Genomic DNA, 13875 nt, shown 5'->3' on the forward strand with positions numbered 1-13875 from the left:
AAAGATATAGTAGAATTGGAAAAGGTACAGCGAAGGGCGACGAAAATGATAGTGGGGATGGGACGACTTTCCTATGAAGAGAGGCTGAGAAGGCTAGGGCTTTTCAGCTTGGAGAAGAGACGGCTGAGGGGAGATATGATAGAAGTGTATAAAATAATGAGTGGAATGGATCGGGTGGATGTGAAGCGACTGTTCACGCTATCCAAAAATACTAGGACTAGAGGGCATGAGTTGACGCTACAGTGTGGTAAATTTAAAACGAATCGGAGAAAATTTTTCTTCACCCAACGTGTAATTAGACTCTGGAATTCATTGCCGGAGAACGTGGTACGGGCGGTTAGCTTGACGGAGTTTAAAAAGGGGTTAGATAGATTCCTAAAGGACAAGTCCATAGACCGCTATTAAATGGACTTGGAAAAATTCCGCATTTTTAGGTATAACTTGTCTGGAATGTTTTTACGTTTGGGGAGCGTGCCAGGTGCCCTTGACCTGGATTGGCCACTGTCGGTGACAGGATGCTGGGCTAGATGGACCTTTGGTCTTTCCCAGTATGGCACTACTTATGTACTTATGTACTTATAAACTGGAAAACGGAGATCATGTGATGCAGTGAGCGAGAAGAGATGTGCTTTCTGCTCTCTCCATAGGCCCCGGACTTCCCTGAACTCCGAACACAGGGAGCTTTCTGGGCGCTGCACAAACGTCGAGATTCCTAGAATTTGTGGGCAAATACTTGCGGCGATCTGGGACTGCAATGCCGAGTAAAAATTGCAGATTGGCGAAAGAGCATCTGCGGGTTCTGGAGGGCAAGATGGCGGAGATCCCTGGCGCAGCAGTAAGTCAATTTACAACTTCAGCATTGGTAGAGCTCACTACGGCCATGACTGCTGCGTTAGAGCCCCACTTTACTCAACTTGCCACTTTTCACAGATACTACCGGCCGCGTTGCAATTTTCGCATGTATTTGATAAAATACACCACAGAAGAAAAAGGCAAAACAGCCCTACAGGTAAACATGCAGCACAGAAGAGTAGGGATAGACTAGTAACCCTCCCAAAAAGTCCTGTTTGCATGTAGAATCCTGTTACAATTGGTGACGTCAATAAAGCTGACCTATATCCCAAGTGTGTCCTGTGGGTTTCCTTTTATATATAAAATACACACATATGAGCAAATTTTACACACTCACATTAGGTCTGGTCTTCAGCAGACATAGATATCAGCATCCACAATCCAGGGAGGGTTTATTCTAGCATTTTATAAGGACTTATAATGCACCTATATGTCTTTATAAAACAGGCTTAAACTAGGCACCTTCCCACCCTATTAACCCAGGCTGAATATTGACCCTTAACCAGAAAAGTGCTGTCTGTCAGCACATACCCAGATATGGTCCAGCATTGAATATAGGTGTGTAAAAGCCACCAGCGGCTGAATATTTACCCCTGAATTCATATTTTTGGTCCATTCTAGAAATGCTTAGGCGTGCAAGAATGCAATTTCATTTTAATGGGACTCCTTCGATGCTTTGTCTTTTGGTGATCAAACCTCTTCTATTGCAAAGACTTTTTTTTATCTTTTATGGCAGTTACTCTCAGTCAAGAGATATTTTGATGAAAAGGCACATTGATTCATGCCTTAGTCACTACTAGATTGGAATATGGTAATACCAAGGTCTACCCAGTATTCAAGTGTAGCTAATGCAAACCATCACAGACTACTCGGAAATTCTCAAATATTTGAGCGTGTCACCCCTTTCTTCGTTAAATATCACTGGCTACGTATTTCTTTCAGAAGCAAATTGAAAGCACCTTGTTTGGATCATAATGCTGTAAGGGAACAAGAGCCACTATATTTGACTAGATGGACCACTCTCTACATATCTATGAGATGTCTCAGATCAATGCAGGACCTGTTCCGGGGCAGAGGGAGCAGGGAACCAGCGGAGCCGACAGGCACACGGCTGCTCTCTGCACCCTCCAGCAGCGTGCACCCGGGGCGGACCGCCCCCACCACCCTGCCCTTGGTACGCCACTGCCCATGTGTCCAGACTGACTAATAAGCCAGAGATGGTTTCTCTCATTATGTGGGTAGGTGTGTTGGTCATAGGCACATAAAAGAAAAAAGAGGACATTTCCCTAAAAATAAAAAATCCTGGAGGACGTATCTGAAGAAGTCCAAAAAGAGGACATATGCAGGCTTATTTTCGAAAGAGAAAGACGCCCATATTTCGACCCAAATCGGGAGATGGGCGCCTTTCTCCCGTGGGCGCCCAAATCGGTATAATCGAAAGCCGATTTTGGGCACCTCCAACTGCAGTCTGTCGCGGGAACGAACAAAGTTGACGGGGGCATGTCGGAGGCATGGTGAAGGTGGGACTGGGGCGTTTTTGTCGGCCAAGGAGAGATGGGTGCTCTTGGCCAATAATGGAAAAAAGAAGGGTGGCAGAAGCAAGAATTTGGGCCGCTTTTTTTGGACCCCTTTTTTTCACGAACGTCCCCAAAAAGTGCCCCAACTGCCCAGATGACCACTGGAGGGAATCAAGGATGACCTCCCCTGACTTCCCCAGTGGTCACTAACCCCCTCCCACCAAAAAAACAAGAACTTTAAAAACTTTTTTTTCCCAGCCTGTATGCCAGCCTCAAATGTCATACCCAGCTCCATCACAGCAGTTGTTAGTGGGTGCAGTGGACTTCAGGCAGATGGACCCAGGCTCATCCCCCACCTACCTGTTACACTTCTGCTGGTAAATGGGAGCCCTCCAAACTGCCCCCAAAACCCACTGTACCCACATCTAGGTGCCCCGCTTCACCCATAAGTGCTATGGTAATGGTGTAGAGTTGTGGGCAGTGGGTTTTGGGGGGCTCAGCACCCAAGGTAAGGGAGCTATGGACTTGGGAGGTATTTTAATTTTTAATTTTACTTTTTACAAGTGCCCCCTAGGGTGCCCGGTTGGTGTCCTGGCATGTGAGGGGGACTAGTGCACTATGAATCCTGGCCCCTCCCACGACAAAATGCCTTGGATGTGTTCATTTTTGAGCTGGGCGCCTTCAGTTTCCATTATCACTGAAAACCGAAACCGCCCAGCTCAAATCCACCCAAATCCGATGCATTTGCCTGGCACCAACCGTATTATCGAAACAAAAGATGGACGCCCATCTTTTTCGAAAATACGGTCTGTCCCACCCCTTCGCGTACCCATTCTCGGAGATAGTCACCCATGGAGATGGGCGTTCGCGCTCGATTATGCCCCTCATGGTAACCCTATTTGGAAGAAGCCCCACCTAGGACTGCTGTTCTAATGACCAAGCTGGGGGGGGGGGGGGGGGGGAGGAGTGTAGGGAAAGGAAATATGAAATAGGGGGAAATCTCCAGTAGTTGTGAAAAAAAGCTCATAGTACCAGAATCCTAATCCTGGTTCCTATCAAGCTGCAAGGCACAAAAGAGTGAAAGAAAACTCCTAGGTCAAAAAAAAACCAAAAAAACCTTTTTCTGGTTTGCAGCTATACAGTCTTCTCCACTTTGGGTTCACACACTATTTATTTAACAATGGCTTAAGCCAATCTACTGTCACGTCACTGATTTCTGTGGCCTACTTTGCTTCCCGGCCTTCTCTTGTTTTCATTTGACTGTTACTTGCGACCTTTGCCCTGGGACTTTGCCTACCGGTGATAAGTTTTCCCATCGAGTAATAAAAGGAAAACAATTTTGGGAAATGACTGTTGTGCTTTTTTAGAGGTGTTGGAAAGTTAATAAAACACTCTTCTATTGAGGTCAGTCAAAATCCTTGCTAGAAGGGGAAGCAGGCCTGCTGCAAGGATGATCACTTTAATAGCCTTCTTGGCTAACACCCATCATCTGAAGCACATAACAGCAGGCAGGCTGCTTGCCAGCCTTGAGAAATTAAATTTACAATCAAGTTGCCACTGCCTGAGGATTGCACAGCCCTTAGATAAGTTGTGACTCAGTTGTATGAAGAAAAATAACATCCTTGTGTTGCTGTAATTACGTTAAGGGTTTCTCCTGGATTTTAATTAGTTTTAAATGTGTTTAACTTTACAAACGGCAAGTAGACTCAAGCAATTTTGCATTGCATGCCACATTGTACTAGTCAAACGGCTCTGCTGATAGGGTAAAAGTGCATTCAGTGACCCAACAGCAGAGAGATAATAATAATATTAGTAACGTAGCTCACCAATGCACAAGATAATTACAGACATGCTGGTAAAGGGTAAAAAGAACGATTAACATACCTTATACACACAAACTATTACAATGCCAAGAGGTTACAGTTTAAGAGAGGCAGGGTCAGCTGCAAGCGTGGCACTGGAAGATCACCAGACAGGATGCCAGGTTTTATAGTACAGTTCCCAAACCTATCCAGAGGGACCCCAGCCAGCCAGGTTTTCATGATATCTGAGATAGATTTGCATACACTGTCCCCTCACATGCAAATCTCTATCTGGCATCTTCATTGTGGATATCCAGAAAACAGGGCCGGCTGAGGTCCTCCAGCCTGCCAATCTCACTAGTTTCTGATACTGTGTAGGGTAACAAGTTGGTCAAGCCAAGCTGCAGAGACCAACCCCATTCTGCCGCCAAGGTCTTATAGTTTGAAGTGAAAGAGGTTTCGTCTCGTGTGATGAAAAGGCCCTTGAGGGTCCTTCCTGCTTGGATATTTTCTATGTCTGAGAGTCAAGTTCGAAAACAAACTCCATTAGAGTGAATCTCAACGCAATAAGGGCGAATTATCCTCATGCAGAAAGCTGACCCATCTCTCTACAACATTTAATCATTCCTTTAACACTCTGTGTTTCCTATTTTGCCCATTTATGTTAAAGGCAGGTGTGACTTTTGCATGTCACTTTTTCGGGCATGGCTCCGGTTATTTTTAATTGGAGACAAATTGTCATGTTTAGGCTTTTTTTGTCCAAAATAAAGATGTAGAACTTGCATCCATTTGTCTATCTGTGACCTAGTACTAGGAGACAACACCTCTAAACAAAACGAGCTGATAATTCAGAATTTACATGGGGTTACTTGGAAGACTTCAATAGTAAGAATGAAAAGTTTGCTGGAAATGTTATTGACTTCTGTTGGGTGGAGTTTTATTGTTTGGGCATTCCGGTTGCAACAGCATGCACTGACACGTTTTTAATTGTGCTACACATTTTGATGTGTGCAAAAATCAGTCCATGGACCAAGACAGTGGCATAGCCACCGGTGGGCCTGGGTGGGCCAGGGCCCACCCACTTAGGGCACAGGCCCACCCAACAGTAGCACATGTTTATTGGTAGCTGGTGGGGATCCTAAGTTCCACCAGCTGAAGACATCCCCCTGATACTAATGAAAACACTACTCTCCCTGATACCGGCATCTGCGCATGCTCAGTTTTCAGCGCATGCATGCTACAGACTGTCAAGTTGGAAAGAAGCATTTTTCTGCCAGCTGAGATATTTTTTTGATGGGGGGGAGGAAGAACACTTCGTGCCCACCCACCTCTTCCCTAGGCCCACCCAAAATCTGTTGTCTGGCTACGCCCCTGGACCGAGAGACTGAACTAGTGCATGGTTTATACTTTCGATGATCTTATTGCACATTAAGCTTTATGGAGTCCTTTTACTATGCTGCTTTAAATAGTGGCCTTCAGTTCTGTGGGCATGAGCACGTGCTGGACCATTTTTTACTGCGGCTGGGAAAAAGGGCTTTTTTTTTAGTGAGCTAGGAAATGGGCATGTGCTGAAATTAAATCTAGTACGTGCCTATTTATGGCCTGAATCCTTACCACCACCCATTGACTTAGTGGTAAGGGCTCACGAGTTACCAGCATGGTAACCAAGCAGCACACACCAATTGCTGATTACCGCTGGGAATGTTCCCCGTGGTAAAAAATAGAAAATGATTTTCTACCGTAGGATTCAGCACGTGCCAAACTCAGAATTACCACTGGACACACGCCTTAGAAAAAGAGCCACATATATTAATGTCTCCATCCTTGGAAGAGACAAATCCTGCGTTTTGTAGCAGCTTCATAAGCAATAAACACAGTTCAACACATACAGGATCGGTTCCTCTCTACATGTGTAATGACTTGATAGATGGAAGCACAGCTCTTTAATCAGTGTCTCTCCGTTTGACTGGCTTCATCTAACATCTGAATTTTAATATGACTCCTGATACGTGACTATCGGCATTATAATCTGTTATGTTTTCTAACCAACATGACATGATTGTTCCCACAGCAGCCAGGAAATCACCGAGAAAGGCGTCTGTGCAAAGAATTTGAAAACTAATAAACTGAGAGCGATATTCAGTGAAGGACACTGACAGCATCATGTTATTACAGATACACTCTTGAAAAATAGCACTCAGTACACAGTGGCTTGAGTTTTCTTCTAAGGAGATAATTTTCTAAACCTCCTAAAGCAGTAAATGCATTTAAATGCCAGATATGGTCTCCACAAGTCATTTTGGCAGAGCTGATAACCTGCACACAAGGGGCTACAGAGAAATTTCCTTCGTTAGAGGCTGAATAATGGAACAGGCCCCGGTTTGTGAACGTGCCATGTACAATGCCAATGTGCCAAAGCCTTGAACAGTATGTTTCAAAGAGACCAGACCCATAGCCCCCGATATTCAGCCGATGGTGAGCAGTGCTTTTGCTGTTCACCGCCGGCGTTAAACTCGAATATTCAATGCTGGCTGTTTCTGGCGACTGGAATTGAATATCTGGTTTCATTTTTCACTGTGGCAATTTAACCAGTTAAGCCGATATTCAGCGCTAACCAGTTAAGTGGTTGGCGGTTAAAGATAGGCCTGCTATTTATACGGCCTATTTTAAGCACTAAACATAGCCGATTTAGCACTGAATATCCATGCCTAACCGGCTATACCACGCAATATAGCCAGTTAGCTGCTAGCCACTAACTGTGGATATTCAGCAGGAGATAACAGGTAATCTCCCCCTGAATAATTGCGATTAGATGCATCAGAAGCTACTTTCCAAGAGAAGTGCTTGTACAAACCCTAACCCTTGTACACATTGACTACTGTAACGGCATCTATGCTGGTTGCAAAGATTCAATTATTAAAAAAACTTGAAATGGCGCAAAACACCACTGCCAACTGATCTTCGGAAAATCACGCTTTGAAAGAGCCAACCTACTGCTGCAAGCCTTGCACTGGCCCCCTGTTCAGGCAAGGATAACTTTCAAGCTCTGTACACCAGGGGCGTAGCTAGGTGGGTCCATGGGGGCATGGGCCCCCACAGATTAAGCCCTGGCCCCCTCTACATTTGACCCCCCCCCCACTGCCAGCCGAAGAGTCTTCTTCAGCGCCGGTCGACTAAGGCGACTTCGCTGATGATCTCTTTCTGACTCCATATGTCCTGCATGCACGTCCTGCATGGGGCTACATACAGGATGTGCATGCAGGAAATAAGGAGTCAGAAAGAGATCATCAGCGAAGGAGCTGGAGTCGACCGGCACTGAAGAAGACTCTTCGGCTGTCAGGGGTTGGGGACCCCCACCAGCTAAGGTACTTGGTGGTGGCAGCGGCAAAGGGGGAGGGCCAGTGGCAGCGGCGGTGGGGGGGGGGGGTGTCGGCGGCAGGGGGTCGGCGGCTGGGGGAGGCGGGCTAAACAGTGCCCCCCACCTTGGGCTCTGGAACCCCTCCCGCCGAGGTCTGGCTACGTCCCTGCTGTACACTAGCACACAGAATCATCTTCATAAGTACATAAGTATTGCCACACTGGGACAGACCAAAAGGTCCATCAAGCTCAGCATCCTGTTTCCAACAGTGGCCAATCCAGGTCACAAATACCTGGCAAGATCCCGGAAAAGCTCAATACATTTTATGATCCTTATCTCAGAAATAAGCAGTGGATTTTCCCAAGTCAATTTAATAATGGTCTATGGACTTTTGGAACGGTCACATTAGGGGATCGTAAAGCGGAAGAGTTGCGTTATGGTCATTACTTTTGTTGTGCTTTGTTGTAGAGTTCAGGCATTTAAGTTGGGTTGGTAAGATATGCCTTTTGGAACAGGTTAGTTTTTAGTGATTTCCGAAAGTTTAGGTGGTCATATGTTGTTTTCAAGGCTCTTGGTAAGGCGTTCCACAGTTGTGTGCAAATGTAGGAGAAACTGGATGCGTAGGTTGATTTGTATTTAAGTCCTTTGCAGCTTGGGTAATGGAGATTTAGATATGTCCGTGATGATGCAGTTGTGTTTCTGGTAGGTAGGTCAATGAGGTCTGTCATGTAACCCGGGGCTTTGCCGAAGATAATTTTATGAACCAGGGTGCAGATTTTGAAGCCAATACGTTCTTTGATTGGGAGCCAATGTAGTTTTTCACGGAGGGGTTTTGCGCTTTCAAGCCGCATTTTTCCAAATTTAAATCTGGCTGTATTTTTGCTTTCAGGTACAGTCTTCATCTCTACCGTCTGATGGAGGTGGTAGAGATGAAGACTGTATTTGAATTCAAGAAAGCTTGGGAGAAGTACATAGGATCTCTAAGGGAGAGGAAGGGATAGTAGATGGCATGGATGGGCAGTCTTGATAGGCCATGTGGTCTTTATCTGCTATCATGTTCTGTTTCTCTTTTGTGGTGTAGATGTTTCATGGGATTATGTGTCACTGTCTTGCCAATAAGATTAATCTTTAGTCACAGAAGCAGGATAACCTGTTGATATGTAATGTGATGTCATTACTGTATTAGAGGCTCAGAAGAAAGTTCAGAAGCTTCTATGGTCTTCCTGCTCATTCATACAAATTCCTACTTTACCAGTCCCTATCTGGACTTACAGAGGGCTGCGTACTGCCACCTTGGTTTCTCAAATAATAAAAATGCTGTTTAACTGTAATAGAGTCACTAAAATGTCCTAGCAATTTGCTGTTACGTATCTTAGTCAGCACTCAAAGTCTGATGGCAAAGAATACTTATTGCTACAAGGTCACCACTAGCCCTGGTAATTGTGTACTCTATAATGTGGGAGTGTATAGCTAGAAGTATTCCTATTGGGAATGTCCACCAGAGGTGATAAAGAAATATGATGGTATCAGGGAAGAAGATAAGAGCCCTGGTTTGGGAAGGAAATTTGTCTTTTGCCTATTTTCTGCTACCCAGAAGCAGTCTGAGAACTGCGCAATGTGAAGTCTCTGGCCTTGTGTACATTGGTCCCTGAAGTACCACATTGGTCTAGGACATAAAAACATAAGAGTAGCCATACTGGGTCAGACCAATGGTCTATCCAGCCCAGTATCCTGTTTTCCAAACAGTGGCCAAGCCAGGTCACAAGTACCTGGCAGAAACCCAAATCATGGCAACATTCCATTTAGAACCCCAAAGAATAGCAAGATTCTGGAATCTTAAAGAGTGACAAGATTCCATGCAGAATCTCATAAAGTAGCAACATTCCATGTAGAACCCCAAAGAATATCAAGATTCCATTCAGAATCTCAGAGTAGCAACATGCAATACTACAAATCCCAGGGCAAGCAGTTGCTTCCCATGTCTGTCTCAATAGCAGACTATGGACTTTTCCTCCAGGAATTTGTCCAAACCTTTTTTAAACCCAGATACACTAATTGTTGTTACCACCTCCTCTGGCAAAGAGTTCCAAAGCTTAACTATTTGTTGAATGAAAAAATATTTCCTTCTATTTGCTTTAAAAGTATTTCCATGTAACTTCCTCGAGTGTCCCCTAGTCTTTGTACTTTTGGAACAGGTAAAAAATCGATTTACTTCTACTCGTTCTACACCACTCAGGATTTTGTAAACCTCAATCATATCTCCCCTCATCCATTTCTTTTCCAACCTGAAGAGCCCTAACCTCTTTAGTCTTTCCTCATATGAGAGGAGTTTATCATTTTAAGGGATTAAGGAAAATGGAGAATCCTTCCTTCATCTGAGGCAGAGAAGACCAGAGGGAAGGCATCCCAGGATTTTGGAGGAGAAAGTAATCTCTTCATTCAGAGCAAGCGAGTTTGGAGGGAAGAAGCCCCAGGATTGCAGGGGGAGATTGCTAGATCTGAAAACCTACATGAGTAGGTTCAACACTCAGTGAACTATCCAGTACATGGTCCTGGCAGTCAGGTGTCTTGTACAATTGAGGGAGTTAGATGATTCAGATTCTTGCAGAGTTAATCTTATTACTTCCAGAGGCCCAGAAAGCCACAACCGTGAGAGAAGTGATATTTGGGAGAGCAGAGATGCCAAGTTACCCATTTCCAGGCTGGAGATTGTAGTCCTGGCTTTCTAAGCACCCCTTCCTGATGCATTATGGGACATGCAGCACTGATTTCAATAGGCAGAATCAGGCACTACAAATCCCACATTGCTTTGGGATGTAAGTTCAAAACCAGGGCCGGCTCTAAATCTCCAGCCAAGAGCTAGGTAACTTGGCATCTCGGGCAGAGTATCTGTTCATAGGCCCCTGTAGATAGAATGTATTTGGATACAGGCAGCAGATGATGTTTTGTATATTCCTGAGAATCTAGCATGTGATGTTTTTGTTCTTTCCTGAGAAAGTAGCAGAATAGCAGGTGATGTTTGTACATTCCTGAGCAGGTTCACGAGCTGTTCATGTAGAGTTGTTCTTGTAAGCAATGCATGATCATGGTTGTGTAAGCAAAATGTAACCAATAGTAATGATAATACATGTAATATCCATGAATATTCATAGAGTATATAAGAAGGGGATTGACTCCCAAATAAAGAGTTTTTTGCCCAGACACACGAGAGGAGAGTTATTTTGCAACATCTGGTGATCCCCGACGTGATCGGTGAAAACGTGACGTACTTACTACGACTGGAACAGTCAGCGCGCCATTCCTTCTACGGAACACTGTAAGTATGGGGGGAAATTTAACATCATCACATAAACAACATGCACAGGAGCTATATACTATAACGCAAAGATATGGTTCCTCCCGAAATCCAATAACTCTTAAAGATATAGAGCGTTTAATTGAGGAAATAGTTTGTCAATGTCCCTGGTATCCAGAGAAGGGATCATTCGATCCTCAAACATGGGAAAAGATAGGGCAGCAGTTTCGTTTAGAGCCTAGAGTTTCGACTCCTATATTATTGACTTGGAGAGAGATATATTCTACTATAGTAATTCTCTCTTCTGGATTGACAGGCATTACTAACGAAAATATATCCAACAAATTGCCAGGCAAGACCTGGTCTCTTTTACCTCCCGCGACTCTTGGACCTACACCTTCTCCTCCTTCTTGTCGGCTGGCCACCGATATGGGAAGGGAAGAGCAAAACAAAACTCCTGACTTTACTACTACTACCCCTAATAAACCAATTGAAAATATCCAAAACAACAACGCTAATGATAGCGTTATTATTACCAAAACACCAAAGAGCGTAGAACGACCTAGTTTAATTCAATTAGGTATACAGCAAGCACGAAAAAATGGTGAATTCATTTGGAACGATGATCTATGGGATAATTCGGAACCTAATCCTAATTTATACCCAGTTACTAGAACTACAACAATAGAGGCAGGGAACGAAACACATCATGCAGAATGGACTGCTCTACCTTATCAAGTTTTGAGAGAATTACGTAGAGCTATCGTAGAATCAGGTTTAAAAAGTTCATTTGTTCAAGGCATGATAGAAGGGATTAGTAACGGTTACTTAATGACTCCAAAGATTGGAAAGACCTTTTCCGTATGCTGTTAACTCCTGCGCAATATGTAGTGTGGGATAATGAATATAAGCAAGCAGCACAACTTATCACTGGGACTAATTTGGTGCCTGATCAAATTTATGGATCGGGACCATTTTCAACCCTTGATATGCAAATTCAACAAAACGATACCTGTTTTCAAGCCATAGGCACTTGTATCTTGCGAGCATTTAAAAGAACACCAGAAGGGAATAAACCAACAAAATCTTTTGCATCAATTAAACAGGGTGCAACCGAATCTTACCTTCAATTTGTTAATCGATTGCAGGAAGCTGTAACTAGGCAAATTGATAATCTTGATGCGCAAACAGAGTTATTGATTAAATTAGCCCAAGAAAATGCAAATTCAGATTGCAAAAAGGCATTGCAGACTGTAGCTCATCGCCCAGGAATTACTTTAGCAGATTTATTGAGCGCATGTGCAGATGTGGGGACTCATGGTTATTCTATGAATTTGTTAGCAGGAGCTATACAAAAAGGTAATAAGCCACAGGGGACGTGTTTTAATTGTAAGAAACCAGGACATTTTCGAGCTCAGTGTAGAGCCCAGGAGGGGGTGCCAACTTTGCAAAAGGACCTTCTCGACCTTCTCGAAAATGTCCTCGATGTCAAAAAGGATATCATTGGGCCAATCAATGTCGCTCTAATCCAATTAATTCCACACCGCCACCCCCAAAAAACTTTGCTCCGGGTTAACTCCTAACCTCGGTCCAAAGGGAGTGCAAGGGTCTTTTGCTCATAGTACTACTGCTACACAAGGTAGTGCAGGAATTGACCTTATTGCAGCGGAATGTAAAACTGCCATCTTACCTCATGAAGTTTTGGTATATAATACTACCTTTAAAGGACCCATTCCAGCGGCTACTGTAGGTTTAGTATTACCTCGCTCCTCTGCATCGAAGGCAGGTATTCATGTTATCCCTGGAGTTATTGATGCTGATTACACAGGCATTGTTAAAATTCAAGTATGGTCCTCATCACCTTTAACAATTTCTCCCGGGGACTCGTGGGCACAATTAATTATTTACCATATTTTACAGCACCTATTCCTTCTACTGTCTCTCGTACAGGGGGCTTTGGATCTACGCGACAGGTAAGTGCAGTTTTAAAACCGGTTTCTAATGCACGACCCACTGCTCAATTTTTATTGCAACAAAAGCCCTTTGTTGGTATATTAGATACCGGGGCGGATGTTTCTGTCATAGCTTATAAACAATGGCCTGTGGAATGGCCCATTGAAGATACTTCACATGTGACAGGAATAGGGGGAACTCAGTCAGCCTCCCAAAGTTCTCAATGGTTATCTATTACATATCCTAACGATACCAAGGTTCTAGGACATATTAAGCCCTGTATTTTACAAGTACCCTTTAATTTATGGGGTCGTGACCTTTTGGAACAATTAGATGCATCATTGATCCTACCTGATTAACAGTTCATAAATATGTCTTTTTCTCTTCCTTTGGAATGGAAAACTGACAAACCTGTTTGGGTAGAGCAGTGGCCGATTACCAGAGAAAAAAACTGTTGATTTTACATCAATTGGTGGAAGAACAATTACAATTAAATCACATTGAGCCTACCAATTCTCCATATAATACTCCGGTATTTGTGATCAAGAAAAAATCCGGAAAATGGAGATTTTTACATGACCTACGAGCTATTAATGCGATTTTAGAACCAATGGGCCCGTTACAATGTGGTATTCCAAATCCTAATTTGATTCCTTATGATTATCAATTAGCTATTATAGATCTGAAGGATTGTTTTTTTTCAATTCCTCTCCAGGAAAAAGATTATAAATACTTTGCTTTTACTGTACCTGTTTACAATAATGCACACCCTACTACTAGGTATTGTTGGAAAGTTTTGCCCCAGGGAATGTTAAATTCACCCACTATTTGTCAATACTATGTTCATCAAGCCTTGCAACCATTTCGTGCCTATTTCCCTCAACTTTTGGTATATCATTATATGGATGATATACTAATTGCAGGGATAACTCTTCCCCCTTCTTGGAAATCTACTTTAATTTCTATCTTGGCCTCCTCAGGATTAACAATTGCCTCAGAGAAGGTTCAAGAAAAGGAACCCTATTTATATCTAGGTTTCCGTATGACTAAAGCTGCAGCCCAACCTGTCGCTCCTCATCTCAATTTACAGTCTCCCAC

The 13875-nt window shown here is 43.6% G+C and overlaps 1 pseudogene; it reads left to right on the forward strand.

The window, feature by feature from the left end:
* Window positions 1-754: 754 nt before the first annotated feature.
* Window positions 755-13875, forward strand: part of LOC115478382 — a 118933-nt pseudogene continuing 105812 nt past the window's right edge.

This window comes from Microcaecilia unicolor, chromosome 10 (assembly GCF_901765095.1).
Source record: "Microcaecilia unicolor chromosome 10, aMicUni1.1, whole genome shotgun sequence".
NCBI classification, from domain to species: Eukaryota; Metazoa; Chordata; class Amphibia; order Gymnophiona; family Siphonopidae; genus Microcaecilia; species Microcaecilia unicolor.